This window comes from Lynx rufus, unplaced genomic scaffold, assembly GCF_022079265.1.
Source record: "Lynx rufus isolate CCGP_SWC_20201006 ecotype Redwood Valley unplaced genomic scaffold, mLynRuf1.p SCAF_1, whole genome shotgun sequence".
NCBI lineage: Eukaryota > Metazoa > Chordata > Mammalia > Carnivora > Felidae > Lynx > Lynx rufus.
The window spans coordinates 171,396,027-171,415,609 of NW_025814823.1; positions in this window are offsets into that span (position 1 = coordinate 171,396,027).

Here is a 19,583-nt window from a genome sequence, read left to right on the forward strand (position 1 = left end):
GTCGCAGAGGTGGACCGTAGGGAGGGTGCTGCCAGATAGAAATAAATGTGCTGCCTTTTGGGCCACTTTTATGATGGCACCAGATACTGGAGCCCCAGATGACATAGAAGGTGATGACACTTCAAGGAAGTGTCTTCAGGTTGGCCTTGGGCCCCTCAGATTCTGTTAATGTAGCAGTCACGATTGTCTCAGGTGAACAACCTGGAAGGCAAGTTTGTTGTAAGCAAAAAGTAATCCAGGAAAAGCTCAGACCCTATAGGGGTGGTCTGGCCCCCACCTAGGTCACATTTCTCTAAGTGGATATGATGGTTAATCTCACGAGTCACCTTGACCAGGCTGCAGGTTCTCAGATATTTGGTCAAACATTATTCTGGGTGTTTCTGTGAGGGTGTCTTTGGGTGAGTTTAATATTTAAGTCAATAGACTGATAAAGCAGATTGCCTTCCCTAAGGCTGGTGGACCGCATCCAATCGGATGAAGGCTTGAATAGAATCTACAACCGAACTGCTGACATTTCCCCAAATGAGAGAAAATTCCTCCTGCCTGATGGTCTTTGAGCTAGAGAATCATTTCCACTGCCTCCCGCCTTTGGACCTGAAGTGAAACATCTACTGTTCTTGGATCTCAAGCCTGTTGGCCTTTGAACTGGAGCTATACCGTGAGCTCTCCTCAGTCTCCAGCTTTGTCTACCACAGACCGTGGGACTTGTCAGCCCCCATAATCACATGAGCCAGTTCCTCATAATAAATCTCTCTGTCTCTCCCTCTCCCTCCCTCCCTCCTTCTCTCTCTCTCTCTCTCTCTCTCTCTCTCTATATATATATATATATATACATATACATATATATATACACACACACACATATATACATCTTACTCTGTTTCTCTGGAGAATTTTTAAAATTCCAGTGGAGACCCATATCACTACCTCTAGATCTGACAGGGAAAGCAGATGGGTGTTCCTTCTTAAGAAGCCTAACGTTGGCTTATCCCATAGTAGCTCGCCTTGTCCTGCCCTTATTACTACAGTCAAGAAAAGTGACATTTCAGGATAGTTCAGGGAGCCATCTATCCACGTCAAAGGTTTTCAGACATTATTTTTATCAAGTCTTTTTTTTTCTAAGCTTACCGAGAATCTCAATATATAAAGTAGATTAAAAGGGGGATCAACTTTGATGAAATTAACAGCCCTGGGGCAGGGTAGTATGGCATTGAGCTCCACTCCTGTACTGGTAACTCCTTGCTCGAAACGTCTTCACCTTTTTTTTCATCATGTGGAATAGAACTTCATTCTGTTTATCTTTCAACATCTTTTTCTTCTTGAAAAAAAATTTATTATACAAGTTACCAATACTTACTGTAGAAACTATAGTTGTGCTTGAATAAAAGCAAGAATTACCCATTATCTAAAATGCTACCAACAAGCAAAAACTACTGTTTTCATATTTCTGAATTGTTAACACATGCACAAGTAAATACCTGCATATTCACATTTATATTTGCATAGTATACATAGACCAAAGCCCTTCTGAAACAATTCCTTTCAGAACAATTAGCCATAGAGAATTAGAATGCATCCTTTCATCAGGAAGTGGTGGAGTAAAATTTATATGGACTAATGACACTTTCACCTCTTTAAGCTGACTTTTGGTTACACACACCAGAGCCTTTATATACAGACAGATGAGTGCTATCCTTTTCCTAACAGTTACCTAGTGACACTCGAAATTCCAGTAATGATGAAAAAAAAATATTTTAGAATGTCTAGAGTCCTCAGTACATTTTTCTGGGTATTTCTAGTTGCAGCAAATCTGTATTCTTTAGGAGTGAATAGAATGTCTGAAATACGATGGGCAGATCATCTTCAAGGGACATTTTGGAAGAGTACTGAGGGCCATCACGTCACTGTCCAGAGAACCTCTCCAGTTTTTGCTCCTGCTTCTTGTCTCCACATGCCATCCCTCTTGTCTGGTTCCCTAACAGCTATCTGAGGTTTCCTCAGTCTGTGCTCTTAACATACTTTTCTTCCTCATCTGTGGAAAACATACTCCTGTTTTGAGCCCGTGGTTCTCAAACATCAGTGTGCATCAGAATCACTCAGATTCTGATTCGTTAAACCGTAGGTGGACAAGGCTGCACTCCTGGAGTTTCTGATGCAGTAGGTCTGCAGGAGGGATGAAAAATTTGCATTTCTAACACATTCCCAGGAGATGCTGATCTGGGGATCACGCCTGGAAGCACTGCTCTACAGGGCTTCTCCAGTGTTGTGTCTGTAATCATCAAGTGTCTTGTTAAGTGCAGGGCCTAGTTCAGGAGGTCTGGGGTGAATCCTGAGGTTCTGCTTTTATAACAAGCTCCCAGGGTCCCCACTTTGAGCATCATGATTGTGAGGCTCAGCTCAGATTAGCCCTAGTTGTTTTGGGAGGCAGAGGGCCCACTTTCCTTCTTCATGTCAGTGGTTCCCAAACTTGTCTGCACACTGAACTCAGACAACTTGGGAGAACTCCGGTGCTTCCTGGTGCCTGTATCCCATCGCAGAGATTGCGGTTGATCTGATGTATGGCCTGGGCTTTGGGATTTTTAAAGATCCCCAAGTGGCTCTAATATGTAAACAAGCTGAGGAGCCACTGCTCTAAACACTCAAGGTACCTCCCATGCTTCCATGATATTTTCATTATAGGTCCTCTCTGTTTGCTTATTTTTGTCTTTGCTTTTGTCTAATCTGCCCTGCCAGCTCATTAACCCCCCGAAGGGAGGGATGGAGTCTTTGTTTCCCTCACAGTGTTTTACATGCACTAGTGATTAGTGTTTGTTGAATAAACAAACAAATGACAAAAATCAAAATCAAAATGAATATGTCTAAGACATTACCCAGGCCACCGGCCCTCAGTAGAGTAGGATCTCTCAAAAAGCCCTTTATCTAAAGTAATTTGTCTGATTTTTCTCAGAATAGGCTTATAGGAACTGCTTCTCTTTACATGTTCAACTTTCTGACCTTTTGCCTTATGAATTCCATCAAGAAACTTCTCCGATACAGGTTTTATCTTACAGTTGATTTTTTTCACTTGCTACCATGGGCAAGGAATCTTGCCCAATGACTTTGTTCACTTGCACAATGCCGGATCCAGGGACATATGCCTGCCAGCTCCTGGGGCTCTAAAAGCGGGTGCAGGGCCACCCCTAACATGTGCACTGAACCTTTCCCACAGGGGAGCTCCTTTCTTCATATGCATGGGACCTGGAGCATTAGGGTGTGGCCTTCCCGCCCTTGCTGAGGGAGCTCCTCCAGGGGCTAGAAAAGATGGGCTCACTTTTCTTTGCTATCGCATTCTTCCCTTCCAGACCTGTCAGCAGCTGCAAATGTAGCTGAGTCAGCCAAGTGTAGGCAGCTGAAACCCACGTCTCAATGTCCTGTGTCTTGTGATAGAGTGACCACTTCTGTGGGTTTGTGACAACAAGCATGGTTTCTTACAGTCCAGTGGCTCTATAGTCCCATCTGGAAAGGGCAGAGTTTCTTCTTCACACTGCATTTATTCTCAGAGAGCTAGTAAGTCTTATACTCACCCTCTGTGCTCATGGCCACTGCAGTGAGTTCCAGGTCCTCAGGCTGCTTCCTAATGTTCCAAACAGATTTGTTGGAAGTCCCATCGCTGTACCTAACCCAAGAACGGTGCTGAGGCCCTGCGGCAATGCATGAGTTAGGAGAGAAGTTAGCTGCTCATAACAGAAAACCAAATTCCCACTTAAACAAGTAGGATTTATCTTGTTTTTCCTCATCTAACGAGACTTTGCTAATGCTGCAACTCAAAATACCATTAGGAGCAAGTCCCCTTCTATTTTCTGCTCTACTCTCCTTAATAAGAAGACATTATGGTTTTCTGGTTCCAGAATGAATGCTACAGCTGTGTGGTTCATGTCCTTAATTCTAGACAGAAAGAATAAGGAAGAGGGAGGCATCATTCCTTTCCATAATTTGCAAGAAACTGATCTGATGTTACAAGGCTCCCCAGGGCTGCAAGAGAGTCACATAAAGAGTATTTTTATTTGGGCATGGGGCCAATTTACCCCTTTGGCATGGTACCTTGAGCCCACCATATTTTTAGGAACCTAAAAAAATCTTAGTTTCACTTCCTTTTAGAATCCGAAGTAAAAAAGAATGTAATAAATATGAATAATAATAAATCCAGTCTGGATTGTATTTGTCTCCATACCAATGCAGTTGTAAGAGAATTTTAGTTTTAGTTTTTCAGTGGAGAAGGGGGCCACAAAGGCAACAGCCCCTAAGGACTGTGACAGTTGTATATGGCTCAGATTGGGATAATCACGTTGTATTCCAGACTGGAATGATGCCGCCCCAGCACTGGAATGTCTTTGTTCCCTCACCTTGAAACCAGGCCTCTTAAGATTATGAGCATTAAAAAACCAATACACATAAATGATAAAAATAATTACGCTGTGTCTACCAGATAGATATCAGCCACTAGAAATATCCTTTAGTGTTGGTGAGTTTTTCTGAATGGCCTATGAGAACATGTTTTTCTTTGAAATAAGATGCTGTTGTGCAACATGAAATTTCTTGACATCATTTTCCGACCCAAGAATCTTAGTAGCTTCAACCTTTGGTTGCCTGTTGTTTATCATTGCCCGATCTGCAAATTCCTTTTCTTAATGTTTTGCCAGTCAACTGGGTATTGCTTAGACCAGCGACTGCCACAGGGTATATGCTTCCCAATTACCTGTGTACCTGCACAGTCTGCCACCTTGGCCCTTCCCCGAAAGACCATTTAAGGAGGAGTCAGGCTAGTGATTCCTGTATTTTCATTTGTGGTTACAAAAGAATGGGTTTTTCTTCTCCGCAAACATTTGGCTGCCAGCTGCCAGAAGTACCACTTATGAGCCGTTTGGAAGAGCTGCTGGTCCTTAATGGTTTCCAAACGATATTTAAAATGGATCGTGCGGTTGAATGTCATTTCTGTTCTCTTAGCACCTCAAAGTTCCGTGCCCGAAACATTGTACAGAGAGCACCTACCATGTAACCTGTCCCCAAAGAGGAGGCTTTAGTTAATAATACTAATGCAGAACCCTGGAAGCAGCGACAGTATCTTATTCTACTTGGTATCTCCACAGCACAATGTACAGAGTGGCCTCTCTAGTCTCTCACCGAATCCCGGTCCAAATGAATTAAATTACCGACCTAAGAGAAGTTGACCCTAAAACCATTTTACATTTCCAAAACCGATGGAGGATATTAGGTTTTCCTGGGAAAAACAAACTGTCAGTACTTACGATCTTGGCTAAGAGCAATGCCAATAACCAATTAAATATCATTAGCATCATGGTCTCCTAGACAAAAGGGTATCCGTAGAATCAGCTTAAAATGAAAAAAGTAAAGAGAGTAAAGGTTCAAAAGAAAAAAAGCTTTCTGAGAAGCGAGATTAATGGGCAAAATGCTTCACCGTCTAAACCTAGTTTCTTCATCTAGAAAATGGGGTAATATTACCTACTTCAGAGTAGGTTGTGATGAAGATACTCAAGATAATGTTTGTTGGGGTGCCTGGGTGGCTCGGTCAGTTAAGCGTCCGACTTTGGCTCAGGTCATGATCTCATGGTTTGTGAGTTGGAGCCCCGCATCGGGCTCTGTGCTGACCGCTCAGAGCCTGGAGCCTGTTTCAGATTCTGTGTCTCCCTCTCTCTCTGACCCTCCCCCGTTCATGCTCTGTCTCTCTCTGTCTCAAAAATAAATAAACGTTAAAAAAAAAAAATAAAAAAAAAATGTTTGTAAAGCAATAATGCCATGTCTGTCACATCGTGAGACCCAGATAGGTGGCGCCTCTATTGTTACTGTTGCTGTTGTTCTTACGGTGCAGTGCAGTTACCAGTCTGGGTCCGGAAATTTATCTATGGTTGTCACCACTGTGGTAGGGGTATTGGGAGATGATAGTTGGGAAAGAAGAATATTAGAAAAGCACATACTCTTGAGTGATGTCTCTCCCTACCCTGAATGTTCTTCTTTCGTGCAGAAAGATTTTTTCTTACTAGTTCACAACTACCAACCACCGTGAAGAAAGTGTTTGAGAAAGCAATAACCAGAGGCATGATTCTTTAGCTCTCTACCAAATCAAGGAATGGAGTCTCTTGCATACCAAAGACGTTTTGTGATCTTTTAAAAGCTAATTTTAAATTAATTAATTTAACGAACCATCTCCTGTGTAACTGCTCCTTTTAGTTACACAACTGTTTACCAGATTTTGAAAAATGAAACACAAGGACTGTGAGGTTGTCTTATTGTGGGTGAGCCCACACTCTGTCAGTGGCAACGGGTGTGTACTCTGGAGGGTGGAGATTTCCCCCTGCCAGCCATCCAGGGCATATTAAAAGTCATTCCTTTATCCTGTCTCCAAGGCGATTCCCTTTTCTTAGGAATGAGATGACGTTGGAGGCCTCAGTGCTGGCTGAAGGAGAACAAGGTCAGTCTTCTTGTGCATAGAGGTACGGTGGTCCCTTCATGGCAGCTCAGGGCCAAGATAACCTGTGGAAGAGCCCAGTTGGAAGTCCCTAGGATGGGAGTCTAATAGATATTCTGTCTAGAAGCTAGTTTTGAATCTTTGTGTTTTTTGCATAATTATTGCCTAACAGCTTATACTTTGATAATCCTTTGTTAAATGTTGCTACACAGTCTTAGCTGGTACTTGGAGGAATAGTATCCATGTGGGAGGATCCAATGTTCCTACTTAGGGAGGAAGCAAGTTAGGAGATGGTAAAAGATGAATGGCTAATAAACAAGGAATGTCATTCAGAGCAAGAAGACTGGCCGAGGGGTACAGGGATCACCAAATTGTTTAATGAAACATGAAAACATTCCTAAGTGAATTCTCAAAAATTTAGTAGGGGTGGTAGGGTGGATAAGAATCTGGTAATACCAGACCTCCACATAACACAGAATGGGATTCTAGACTATCGATGTGTTTGTTTATGGTCATTGTTTTTTTTAAGTGAAAGATTTGCCCAAAAAGCTAGAGAGTTTGCCAACATTGGAGTTACATTAGTTTGCTAGGGCTGCCATAACAAAACACTACAGACTGGGTGGCCTAAAGGACAGTTTATTTGCTCCTAATTCTGGATGCTAGAAGTCTGAGATCAAGGTGTGGGCAGGACTCGTTTTTCCTGAGGCCTCTCTCCTAGGCTTGCAGATGTCTGCCTTCTCCCTGTGTTCTCACATGGCCTTTTTTCTGCACACCAACGTATGTGGTGTCTCCTACTTTTCTTGTAAATACGTCAGTCCTGTTGAATTAGGGCCCAGCCTAACGGCCTCATAATCACTCTCTAAGACCTTGTCTCCAAACGCAGTCCTATTCTGCTGGTGTGCTGGGGGCTAAGGCCTCAATATAGGGATTTGGGAGGGACACAATTCAGGGGTTAATACGTATGTCAAAATGCAATAACATCTAGGTCCTACAGTCTAGAAAAATAAAACAAGGAGATGCAGTTGACATCAGTGTCAGGGTAATAGCCTTCCTCCTCTTTACTCTGATCCCCTCTCTTGTCTGCAAAGCATGGCATCATTTTTAACTGGTGGTTTTTCTGAGAACCCTAGGCTGTGTCCTAAATGCTAACTTTCTAGAAGGTTTTAACAGCTCTCCATCAGGGATCAGTGAAATGGTGTGGTGGAAAGGACCACAGGGCTAAACTCATGAAATGAACAAAGCCTCCGGTCTCCAGGCCCAGCAGTAAGACCTTGGCTAACAGACAAGCGGTGGTGTGCAAATCTGCTTTCTGCATTTGACTTCCCAGCCACCTCTGGGGTGTCCAGTACTTGATTCAAACACACTCAAGACGAAGCACTCAAATGCTTGCTGAACATTTCTCTGGCAGGTTTCCAGAGCTTCATCCTTCTTGTTAATGGTGACAGAAAATTACACCAGGTATCCATGATGTTTGATTTGCTACTTGCCTCACAGTTTACTTCAGAGTTCCCTCAGAGTTTTCTGATTTTTACTTTCTAGAACAAATATTACTGGCATAGAGATCAAGCATGCCCATGCAATTATTCTTAATGGTTGTGGTAAGCAAGTTCTGGATTTTCAGGTCAGGAGCAATCTGTGTTTTAGCAATTAGCAACTAATGGCCATGTAGTAATAAGTTTAGTTGGCACAGGCTTATTTCTCCAATTCCCTGAGTCAACAATGACAATAGCGCCAATGAAGTGCAAATATGAGCATGTTCCTGTTGAGTTTCCTCCCTTAGCTCTCATCCTTACCTGGTAATACGACATGGCATCGCCCCAGGTTCTCCTTTGGTTTCCATGACTGAAGATGACATCTAAGGAGACTTATCTGATTAATCAAATCATAAAGTTAAACAGGAGCCCAAGAAACTGTTCAGTTAAATCTTCCAGGAAAGCTTCAATGCAACCAAACCATCAGAGTTTTCCAGGGCAGAAAGGCAGTGTTTCCTGTATATTTCGCTGTCAGAAAGGTTTCCTGTGTCAGTCACTCCCTTGCCAGTGTCTGAACTTGAATTAACTCTAACTCTCACCGTGTCTCCTGACTGATATCCAGTCTCAGGAAAAGGCCTGGTGTTCCAACATTTTGCCAGAAAATACACAAACTGAACTCTGAACGGTGACCCTGCGTTACCCTTGAAATCTTGATTTCCAGCATTAGTCATGGCCATGTTAGAAGGGCACTTAGCCTATGGCTGATCTAAAAGTTCTTGCTTAATCAATGACTCATATGGTCAATCCCTTGAAATCTGGAGATTAATGCTGGTGGTCATAAGTGTGAATTTCCAGGGAAACCCTTTGCAATTATTTTGAAGCCCAGTTGTTTTTCTTTCGTGTTAGAAATTTGGCTGTTGCTTATTTTGGGCTCTTTGCTTATCACTTTGTTATGTCTTTGTGTTGATGATCAAACCATACTTTGTTATGTTCCCTTCTTTCTGTGGTCTCCCATTTTGCTTTCTTTACATCTTCAACAAAGACCAATATTTTTAAGGATTCCACCCACCCAAGTGGCAGCTTAGCAATGGTATCAGCCAGTTCTGGTTCTGCAACCCAGACTGTGCCTTTGGCCAAATAGGAAGTGCAGTTTGTTCCGTGATCTGCTGTTTGCAAAAAAGAAACCACGGCATAGTGACAAGTGGCCAAGGAAGGACTTGGGCTATACAATATTGCATGTTAAAACCCTGGGTTTCTGGGCATAGAAAGTAGAAATGCTTTCAGAGCCATTGGCATAGTTAAACTGTATCCCCCACCACTGCCACACCTAGCCCAGCTCAGACCCTTATTGTGTAGGTGAGGAAACCGAGTCCCAGAGACATGTGGTCATTTGCTGGAGTTCATGTAGGTCACTGTTGGAAAGCTGTGTCTATAACTTGGGTCCCCTGACTTCCAGCTCATTGTTTATGACATTATACTGTGTGGCTGTCAAGGGCTTTTTCACCATCCTTCACCTACAGTGCCACCCTAAACCTCAAAACTGTCCAAGTCAGCTTGCTGCATGCAAAATAAAATAACATGTCTGAGTACATGAGCTGTGCAGCCAAAAAACCTGAGTATAATCTCCTCTCCACTCAAGAATCGTCCATTTCCTCACCAGCCAGCGCTGGTGATTTTGCACCCTCATTCTACAGAGAACAAAAGAATACAAAAACCAAACCATATTACTGGTCTCGTCAGATTCCTTCAGTGTTTCCCTACAGGAGTTCAAACCCCTTGCCTCAGTACTAGAGGCAGCCCTTAGTCTGCCCTAAACCTCCCTACTTCCTTTCTGCTCACTCGCTCCTCACCCTGTTTGTCCCTGTCATTGCTGTATTCTTGCCCTCCCCCCACCCCCCCACTATCCTGTTCCCCTTGACCAAAGTGCCCATCCTATGCTATTCTTCACTGAATTCTAAACCTCAAAGACCCAAATTCTTTTTCCCAGGTTTTGCTCAAGAGGGATCCCTTCCACATCCTCTCTGACATCGTGTAAGCACTCCCTGAACCCAGAGTATATAAGGTCTGGTATTGTCTTTTGTATGCACATCACCCAGGTTTCTCCTTTCTTAAAGGCTCTCATGCTTTTTCATGCCTACTGAACACACCTTGCCTTGCCCTTCTTACCTCTGCACCTTTGCCCACACTGTTCTCTTGCTTGGAATTCTATTTCTCATTTTTGCCTACTAGAATCTTATGTGCATATCAAAGTTGAGCTGAAATACTAACCTCCATGAAACGTTCTCTAATATTTTGTATTCTAAGGCTGCTGTAACAAATTACCACAAACTTAGTGGCTTAAAACAACACAAATTTATAATTCTGGAAGTCAAGAGTCTAAAATGGCTTTCACAATCAAAGTATCAGGTCTGTGTGTTTTCCAGAGGCTCTAGAGGAGAATCCATTTCTTTGCCTTTTTCATCTTCTAGAAACTCGTGGCATCCCTTGCCTTGTGGCCCCCTTTTCCATCTTCAAAGCCAGCAGAGTAGCATCTTGAAATACCTCTCTGCTTCTGGAATGACACTGCATTCCCTGTCTGAACTTCCTGCTTCCCTCTTCTGAGTACCCTTGTGATGACATTGGGACCACCTGGATATTCCAAGAAACCTCCCACCACAATATCCCTAAATTAATCACATCTTCAAGGTCCCTTTTACCATGTAAAGTAATCCTATTTAGGTTAGGATAAACTCTTTGAGAGCAAAGACTGTGTCTTGTCTTTATATTCTGAATCAGAGCCCCAAGCTCAGCCAGTAAAGCTCTACTACTGAGAAGTGCTTCTTTGGCTTGAAAGCCAGGCCATAGAGATATTTGCCTTCTTTGCAGCTGACTGACTCGTGTTCCAGAACAGTTGGGCTGTACATGAGGCCCTGTGAACTCTGGGCCCTGTGAATTCCAGGCTTACAGCTCCACATGGTGTGATGTACCCATGAGGTGTGATGTAGCATCTCAGCACATAGAGTGGCTTAGCATGATGTATCTACACAGAGAAAACCTACTAAAATACACCTGAACTCTCATGTTTTCTGTTGGTAGCTATATAAATTATTGCAGTTTTTCTAGGGAATGGTTTGGCAACAGATTTGAACATTTTAATTGTGCATATCCTTTTTCCTTATGATTTCATTTCAAGGAACATTCCAACCTTTCTCTCCCACGGTGATGCCCACACATGGGCACAAAGATTATTTACACAATTATGTTCATTGTAGAAGTATCTATAGCAATGGATAATTGGAAACAATGTAAAAGTCTATCAGTATGGTACTAGTTATTAAATTATGGTATAGTAACAAAAAGGGGGTAGTAAGCAGACATTCAGACAAGAGGGAGGTTCATAAACTAGCATGGAAAATGTTCACAACATGTTGTTAAATTAAAAAAAAAACAAGTTGCATACAGTACATCTATAACTGTTTGGCTTTTGAAAACAAAATCATAATATACATACAATTATATATATATATATAATAGAAATATCTGGAAGATAAAGACGTTATCTCTTGGGTCTGTGATTTTGGAACGTTTTCACCTTCTCTGAGTATTTGAACATGATTTTACAGTTACGGTTTGCTTCTATTGTTGGAAAAGGGGAAAGAAACCTATTTCTGAAAAATACAGCAACAGATGCTACGTGAATCCTGCAAATGAGAGAGGTCAGTAATGGGCAGTTGGTTAGAGACCAAGGCATTTTTTTTTCCAGAGGAAATGGAAAGCCAAGAAGGAGGTGGTACCCCTTGTTAAATTTCCTGAAATCAACTGCTTTACATTTTCTCTCTCCTCCACAATGTGACAGTAGTCACATAAAAATGTTTCTTAGTGACATTAGGATGTCACAATTCTACTACTCTCTACATCTGACCCTTTTCAGTGTTTCTGCAGCTCGACAATAAGCTTAAGGAGATCTTCCAGAATTCCCAGGATGAGGAGGGAGAAAACATTCCTTATTGTTACTGAATTGCTAACTGTCCTATACCAGTTCGATCATTCACTTGAATCTGAGGTTTTTCTTAGTATGTTTGTTTATTTGTTTATTTGCTTTGTGAATAATGATAGATAATTTTGACAGGTAATATTTAGAAGTGGGTGAGATTAGTTACCTCCTGACAAAGTCACTGCCAACAGTTCATACAATCTGAAATGACAGCTCTCTGTCTTTCGTGTAATCTGACCATACTTTTTGTGGAGAAATCTCTAGATAGGACAATATTTGAGTGGCAGAAATCTGTAGCTCTGAAGGAAGAGCTGGCTCCCAAGACTTACAGGACTGTCACAAGGGCAAAGGCTTAGAGTTTCAAAGCAGCTTAGCAGAACCTAACAAAACACTGAAGAGAAAAAAGCTGGAGACACAGACATGCCTGGGTTCAAATATTGGCTGTCTCCATATACTAATTTTGGTATGTTACATATTCACTTTTGCTTCCATTTATTTATCTGTAAGGCAAGGGTAATAAAAAAAACATGCTATTGGAATTAAAGGAAATAATGCATATAACTGTACACAGTAGCCAATAGACAACATTCATTAAATATAAACTATTGTTGTCATTGTTTTGTGTGGTTCCAGGGGGAGAACTAGAATTTATCGGTGAGAATCAGAAATAGGAAAATAGTGAGTCAACTCAAAAAAAAGTTTTCTGGCAATTATAAGTATTATAAAAATAGATTAAGCTATCTTTTGCAGAAATAAATTCCCATCAAGGGCAGTATCCAAGAAGAAACTATCTGAGGTCTTATCAGAGATTTATTTATCTAAGGCTTCGGGAGCGTTTCCTGCTCAGGGTAGAAGACTGGATGTAGGGAGTTCTCTTCACTTCTCTGCAATACACAGATCCTATAATATTGGCCCATTTTCTTTCCTCCTAGGTATGGTTTAGATGTGATTATCCATGTGTAGTCACAGGAGGGTTCTCTTGTCTTTTACAGATTGAGAAGGCTGGTCTGTAGCGACCACTTTTTCTTCATTTCTAACTCTGTGCCCTTGTCCTGAAAACCAGTCAGGAGCCCTTCACAGCATCTGTATTTGTTACAAGTAGCATAAATCATTTTCTGCTTTCACATTTCTTCAGGCTCATACACATTTCACCAGTCGGACATTTCCCATTTCTTGATTTACGTCCATAGTCATAAACATCTTCAAACAACCCTAGCCCCATATTTGTTCTAAAAGATAGGTCTCTGTTGAAACAATAGGACCTTGGTTCTGGAATTAAAATTGCACCCTGGGCTATCTCTCTAGCTCTAGCTTTCTGTCATTTGTATTTTTATGCCATTTGATTCTTGCATAATTTTTGTGTATTTATCGGCCCCCCTGGCTCCTTTTTTCCACCAGGAAAGGCTACATGCAGCTCTTTATTCTTGAGCCCCTCCACCTCCACCCCCATCCCTGTACTATTGCTTTCTGTACAGAAATTGTTTGCTGACTTCACCCAGACTTAAATTCTGCCTTGTCTGGGCCTTACCTCTGACTTCTAGCTGTGCCTGCTCATCCTGTCCATTCCTTGGTTGTATTTCACCTCAGGATTCCCCTAACACCCTTTTACTGTAACTTTTAAACTTTCAAACTTTTAAATTTTTAAACTTCTGTCGCTTTTACTGTAACTTTTAAAAAATTAGAATCAATTTTTAACCAGTTCATAATGTTTCCTGTGCCCATTACTTCATGCATGAAGAGTCAGAGGCATCCCTTGGTCCTTGATTAATAGACTAATCATAAAATGATATAAATAATTTATAAACATTAAAAATGTTCACCCTCACTGGACACTTGTTGGGACAAGCACTGGGTGTTATATGTAAGTGATGAATCACTAAATTCTCCTGAAATCATTATTACACTATATGTTAACTAACTGGGATTTAAATAATTTAAAAAATGTTCACCCACACTATTGTAAAATAGAAAATAGAGGCAATGAGGTACTACTTCTCACCTATGAAATCAGAGGAGATTGCAAACTAGGTATGCGCTGCAAGCCTGATGGGGGTGTCCTAGGGCAGACAGACTACCCTATTGATCAAGGGTGATTTGGTACAGACTCTTGGGAAAGCACTTTGGCAAAATATAAAAGGAAACACGACAGATACATACAGAGCTTTTGGAGCATAAAGGTTCGTCACAGCATTATTTAGAGTGTGAAAAATAAGAAACAATATTAATGTCCAATGTAGGTAATAGGTAAGGTTTGTCACAACTGAGTGTTTTGCAGACATTCAATTCTGAAATCATGGTAGATTCACATGCAGTTGTCAGAAATAAAATAGAGAGTTCCCATTTACACTTATTTTACCCAGTTTTTCCAGTGATATCTTGTAAAACTCTAGCACAATATCGCAGTCAGGATATTGGCATTGATACAGTCAAGAGGCAGAATATCTCTGTCACTGCAAGGATCATTCATGTGGAGTTTTCATACCCTCCCTCCTGCCCACACCCCCTCTTCAGCCCCTAGCAACCACTAATCTGTCCTGTTTGTATATGTTTGGCATTTTTGCACTGAGCAGAGTTCTCTGGAGATTCATCTGGGTTGTTGCATGCATCAATAATGCATGTCTTTTTATTGCTGAGTAGTATTCCATGATAGGGATATACACAGTCTGGTTAGCTAAGCCATCGAAAGACATCTGGGGTGTTTGTAGTTTGGGGCTGTTATAAGTCAAGCTGCTGTAAACATTCACACGTAGGCTTTCACATGAACATAACTTTTTGTTTCTCTGGGGTAAATACCCAGGAATGCAGTTGCTAGGTCCTATGTCAGTTGCGTGTTTAGTATTTTAAGAAACTGCCAAACTGTTTTTTGGAGGAGTGTACATTTTTGCGTTCCTGCCAATGAAGTATGAGTGAGCCAGTTCTTCCTAACCTCCGCAGCCATCGTGTGACTATTTTTTAGTTTATATTCTGATAGGTCTAGTGAAGTCTCACTGTGGTTTTCATGTGCATTTCCCTAGTGGCTAATGATGTCGAGTACCTTTGTGTCTTATTTGCTGTGTGTATGTTTTCCACATTGAAATGTCTCTTTGTGCCTTGTGCCATTTTCTAATTGGATTGTTTTTTTTTACCGTTAAATTTTTTAAAACTTGAGATATAATTAATGAATGAAACGCATCTCTTTAAGGTGTGTAATTCAGTAGTTTTTAGTGTATTCAAAAGATTGTGTAACCATCACATTTTATGTTAATCACCCTAAAAAGAAAGCCCACATCTGTTAGCAATCAATCTCCATTCTCTCCTTCCTTGGTTCCTGACAACTTCTAATCTACTTCCTATTTCTATAGATTTGTCCACTCCGGACATTTAATAACAAACGGAATCATACAATATGTGGCCTTTTGTGACTGGCTTCTTTTACTTGACATATTGTTTTATTTTTTTAGCATTTTTTAAATGTTTGTTTACTTTTGAGAGAGAGAGAGAGAGAGAAACAGAGTGTGAGTGGGGGAGGGGCAGAGAGAGAGGGAGACACAGAATCCTAAGCAGGCCCCAGGGTCTGAGCTGTCCGCACGGGACCTGACATGAGGCTTGAACTTGTGAACCAGGAGGTCATGACCTGAGCCGAAGTTGGATGCTTACCCGACTGAGCCACCCAGGCACCCCTACTGTACATAATGTTTTCAAGGTTCAACCTTATTGTAGCATGTATCAGTGCTTCATTCCTTTTTATGGCTGCATAATATTACACTGTGTGGATAAACCACATTTTTTTAGCTATTTATCAGTTGAGGGACATTTAAGTTGCTTCCACTTTGGGGCTAATATGAATAGTGCTGCTATGTATGTTTGTATCCAAGTTTTTATGCGCACCTATTTTCAATTCTTTGGGCATATTTCTAGGAGTGGAATTGCTGAGTCATATGCTAAATCCATGTTTTAACTTTTTAAAGAAACTGCCAAACTGTTTTCCAAAGCTGCTGCCCCACTTGACGTTCCCCCAACGGTGTATGATTGTGTAGGAAATGTAACGATTTCAGGAAAAGGCTCTGCCATCTTAGATAAAACATTTCTTTCTGGGCAGTGAATTATCCCTCAGCTGAACTACTGGTCTTGACCGCGCAGTGCTGCAGAGGGTCCATATGTTTAGTGATATAAATGATAGCCCCTCAGGCGTCCTACGCACACAATGAGCAAGGACTCTTTCATACCCTTTCCCAGGGCCTGCCACCGCAATTTTCACATGTCCCTCTGAGCTGATCATCCTCCTTCAGGAGAACTCCCATCAAATACTCCCTCATTATCACATCTGACAAAGCAGATCCTAGCTGTTAATGACAAATTAAAGAGTTCTGGTCACCCCTCTCTCCAGCAGTGCCCCTCAGTTCTGTAGGGAACATCTGCTTTTCAGAAACTAATGTTGGCATTTTAAGGCGTGAGCCAGCAGGGAGATCACCCCTGCAGGGGCCTGAGGAGGCACTCTTGCTTGCTACCCTCTCCCAGAAAGCCAGCCCCTTAGGCACAAACAGCTCAAGCAAAGAGCAGGAGGTGGTCTAGGGCCTCTGAAAAAGTAGGGGCTGACTCCCTCCATCTCAGGGGCGATGGGAACAGCACTGTGGTGAGGAGCTGGAAACTCTGTGCAGGACTGGGTGGCTCCCTACAGCTGTTAGGCAGGAACCAGGACTCCCACTTTCTCAGCTTAGCTGTGTCATAGGGAAAGTCTCTGCCACGGACCCTATCATTTCTGAAAAGAAGCTGGGTCAGCTATGAACAAGCGTTCATGGCCCGAGGGCATTAGGGGTGGTGAGAGATCCAGAAAATGGATCACAGGGATGCTGGCTGAAGGAACTGAGGCAGTTTGGCCTGGAGGAGAAACAGGGAAGGGGAGCAGGACATGAGAGGCTGCTGTGCTGAAGGAGGAGCCCACTTAGTCTGTGCAGCTCTGAGAGCCCAGCTAGGACCAAAGGGTGGGTGGAAAGTAATGGAAGGCGTTGGGCTCAGAAAGGTTCCAACTAATAATTAAAGCTGCCCAACTCGAAGGAATCAGCAAATTAATGCATTCTTAAAATTCTCTATTCCATGAGGCTTTCACGTAGCCACATGGGTCTCTCAGTGACATAGCTAAGCTGTGCATTAATGGGACTGTGCATTGTGTGAGGAAAGAGATTAATTTCGTACTGCTTCCAGTAGCTATGCTCAGGGGTGAGCCTAATGGACACACGCAATAAAATAAACGGTGACCCCCTTTTTCTGCCCTGATTCCAGAGCTGCTTGCTGCTCTTTGGGCTTTCCCCCAGGAGTGCTGGGGTCTCCGGGACTAAAAGGCTGGGAGTCTGCTCTACAAGCCCACTTCTCTTACCATCCCACCCCCTCCTCCTGTGACCGTTAACCCAGCTCTTTTGGATATCCTGGATAGAGATAGAATGACATGTTTGGAAGAATCTGGGGGAATAGGATTTTACCACTAAAGAGATTTGACCTTCTGAGGGAATTAAATAAAGGCTCTAAGAAGAATTTCCAGTCTCTACAGACTCATGGAATTTGCAGCTCAGGAAGGTTGATATCTAGGCTCTCCCCCATGTGGTTGGTTAGTGCCTCAGTAGACCATCCATCGATAGGCAATCTGAATCTTTTGCTTCCCCGTCAAAATTTTTTGGTGCTATGTCTTATCAGGGTTTTACCCTCTGCAGTGCCTTAAGTTCATGGCCAGCTACTTTAAAGGCTTCCATCAGAACAATGAGGGAATTCAGGCACTGTGGCGGGGTGGGAAGAATTTCTGGCCGAGTGAGTTCCTCAAAATAACAGTGAATAGGTAGTTTTCTAGCTCAGAGGTTTTCAAACTTTTTGGTTCTTATACTAAGAGAATCTTAGTAAAGTCTGTATCATTATGCAATTTTAAGTTAATAAAGTTTTCTTCATAAGTTTAAATATTTTCAAAGGGTATAATTGGGAGCATATTATAAATGTTAACATTTTAAAATAAAAGTTGCATTTTTTTTGGTAAGTGTATATAATCAAATCTAAACAAGGCAATTGATAATCTATCATTCTATTTTTAAAAACAAACTTACTTAACTTGCAGAAATTTGACTTCTTTTCTCCTTGAACTCAAATTTTCATTCCATTTGTCCTCCAAAATTTTACTTTAATATAATTTTTGTTTAAAAGATTTTATTAATTACACATTTACCTTTAATAAAAATGTATCTAAATTAAAATTTTTAACTTTTATGTTCTGTGACCATAAAACTCTAAGCATTAAAAAAAAATCTGTGTGACTGGGGTACCTGGGTGGCTCAGTCGGTTAAGTGTCTGACTTTGGCTCCGGTCATGATCTTACGGTTCGTGAGTTCAAGCCCCACATAGGGCTCTGTGCTGACAGCTCAGAGCCTGGATCCAGCTTCAAATTCTGTGTGTCCCTCTCTCTCTGCCCCTCCCCTGATCATGCTGTGTCTCTCTCTTTCAAAAATAGACATTAAAAAAAAATCTGTGTGATTGAATTATCACGATTAGTAATACACTACTGATTAAAACAACATGAATACATTATACTAATTAATAAATACAAAAAAAGCAAATGCATTGCTTGATCTATTGCAAATGCATCACTTGATGAGATGAACTTTCTTCAGTTAGTTCATGTATCTGTAGAGGAATAGTATTTATTGCTAGAAGGAGATGGGTCAACTTCAATTCGATTTCTATTTTTTGGTGTTTATAGATGTAAACTGCAGGAATTTAAAGTATTTTATTATAGCAATGCAATTCAATAATTTTAATTTCTGTGTCAGATGCCAAAATTCATCTACTGCAAAACATATTTTTAATCTTCCGTCACCTGACAACTTGATTAGGTTCTTCTTCGTTTTTCTTACAAGCGGTGAATTGGAAAGCACGTGACTTGCAAAGAGCTTTGTTCTTGTCATTAGCATAATTCACTTTCTTAATTTATGGGAAGTACACCAAAAGAGCTCTGCTAAGACTTATCACTGTTTTTATGCTGTTAACACTTTCACTTAGACTCACCTTTTAAAATTCTGTGTCTTCAGAAAAGATAGGAAAAACAGGTACATTATTCATTTCATTACACTTTTGCCAAAATAATGCCTTTTGATAAAATGCTTCGACCTATTTTTTGCTTTAAGCATGTTACTATTACTTGAGGGCTGCAAATTCAGCTCCTTCACAGAAAATGTCTGTCACAAACCTTATTGGCAGAACGAGGCTTTGTTGCCAAACCAAGTAGCCAACTCAGATATGCTTTCTGTCAGAAAAAACTTTGACTTCGCTTTTCAATTCACATGGCTATTTTGAAGATTATTATACAAATCAGTGAAGATTAAAAGCATATCTTGTGAAACTGATCACTGAAGACAAATATTAAAATTATAAAGATCTAATATAATTATTCCATGTCTAAGTTATTAAAATAGGACAATCAAAAGACTCTTTTTCATAGAAAGTAAGAACAGTGATAAAAGGCACGGTAGACCTCTGGTAAAACCGTATATTAAACACTGCTGACTGGCTTTGGAGAAGAAGAACTAGTATAAAAATCAGAATTACCACAATGATGTAGAAAGGTCCTAGGCTACTAATCAGTCTGGCATCACATAATTTTTTTGTTATGAAAAAAATATTAAACATTTAATAAGATAGAATCTGATGAGAATGGACTATA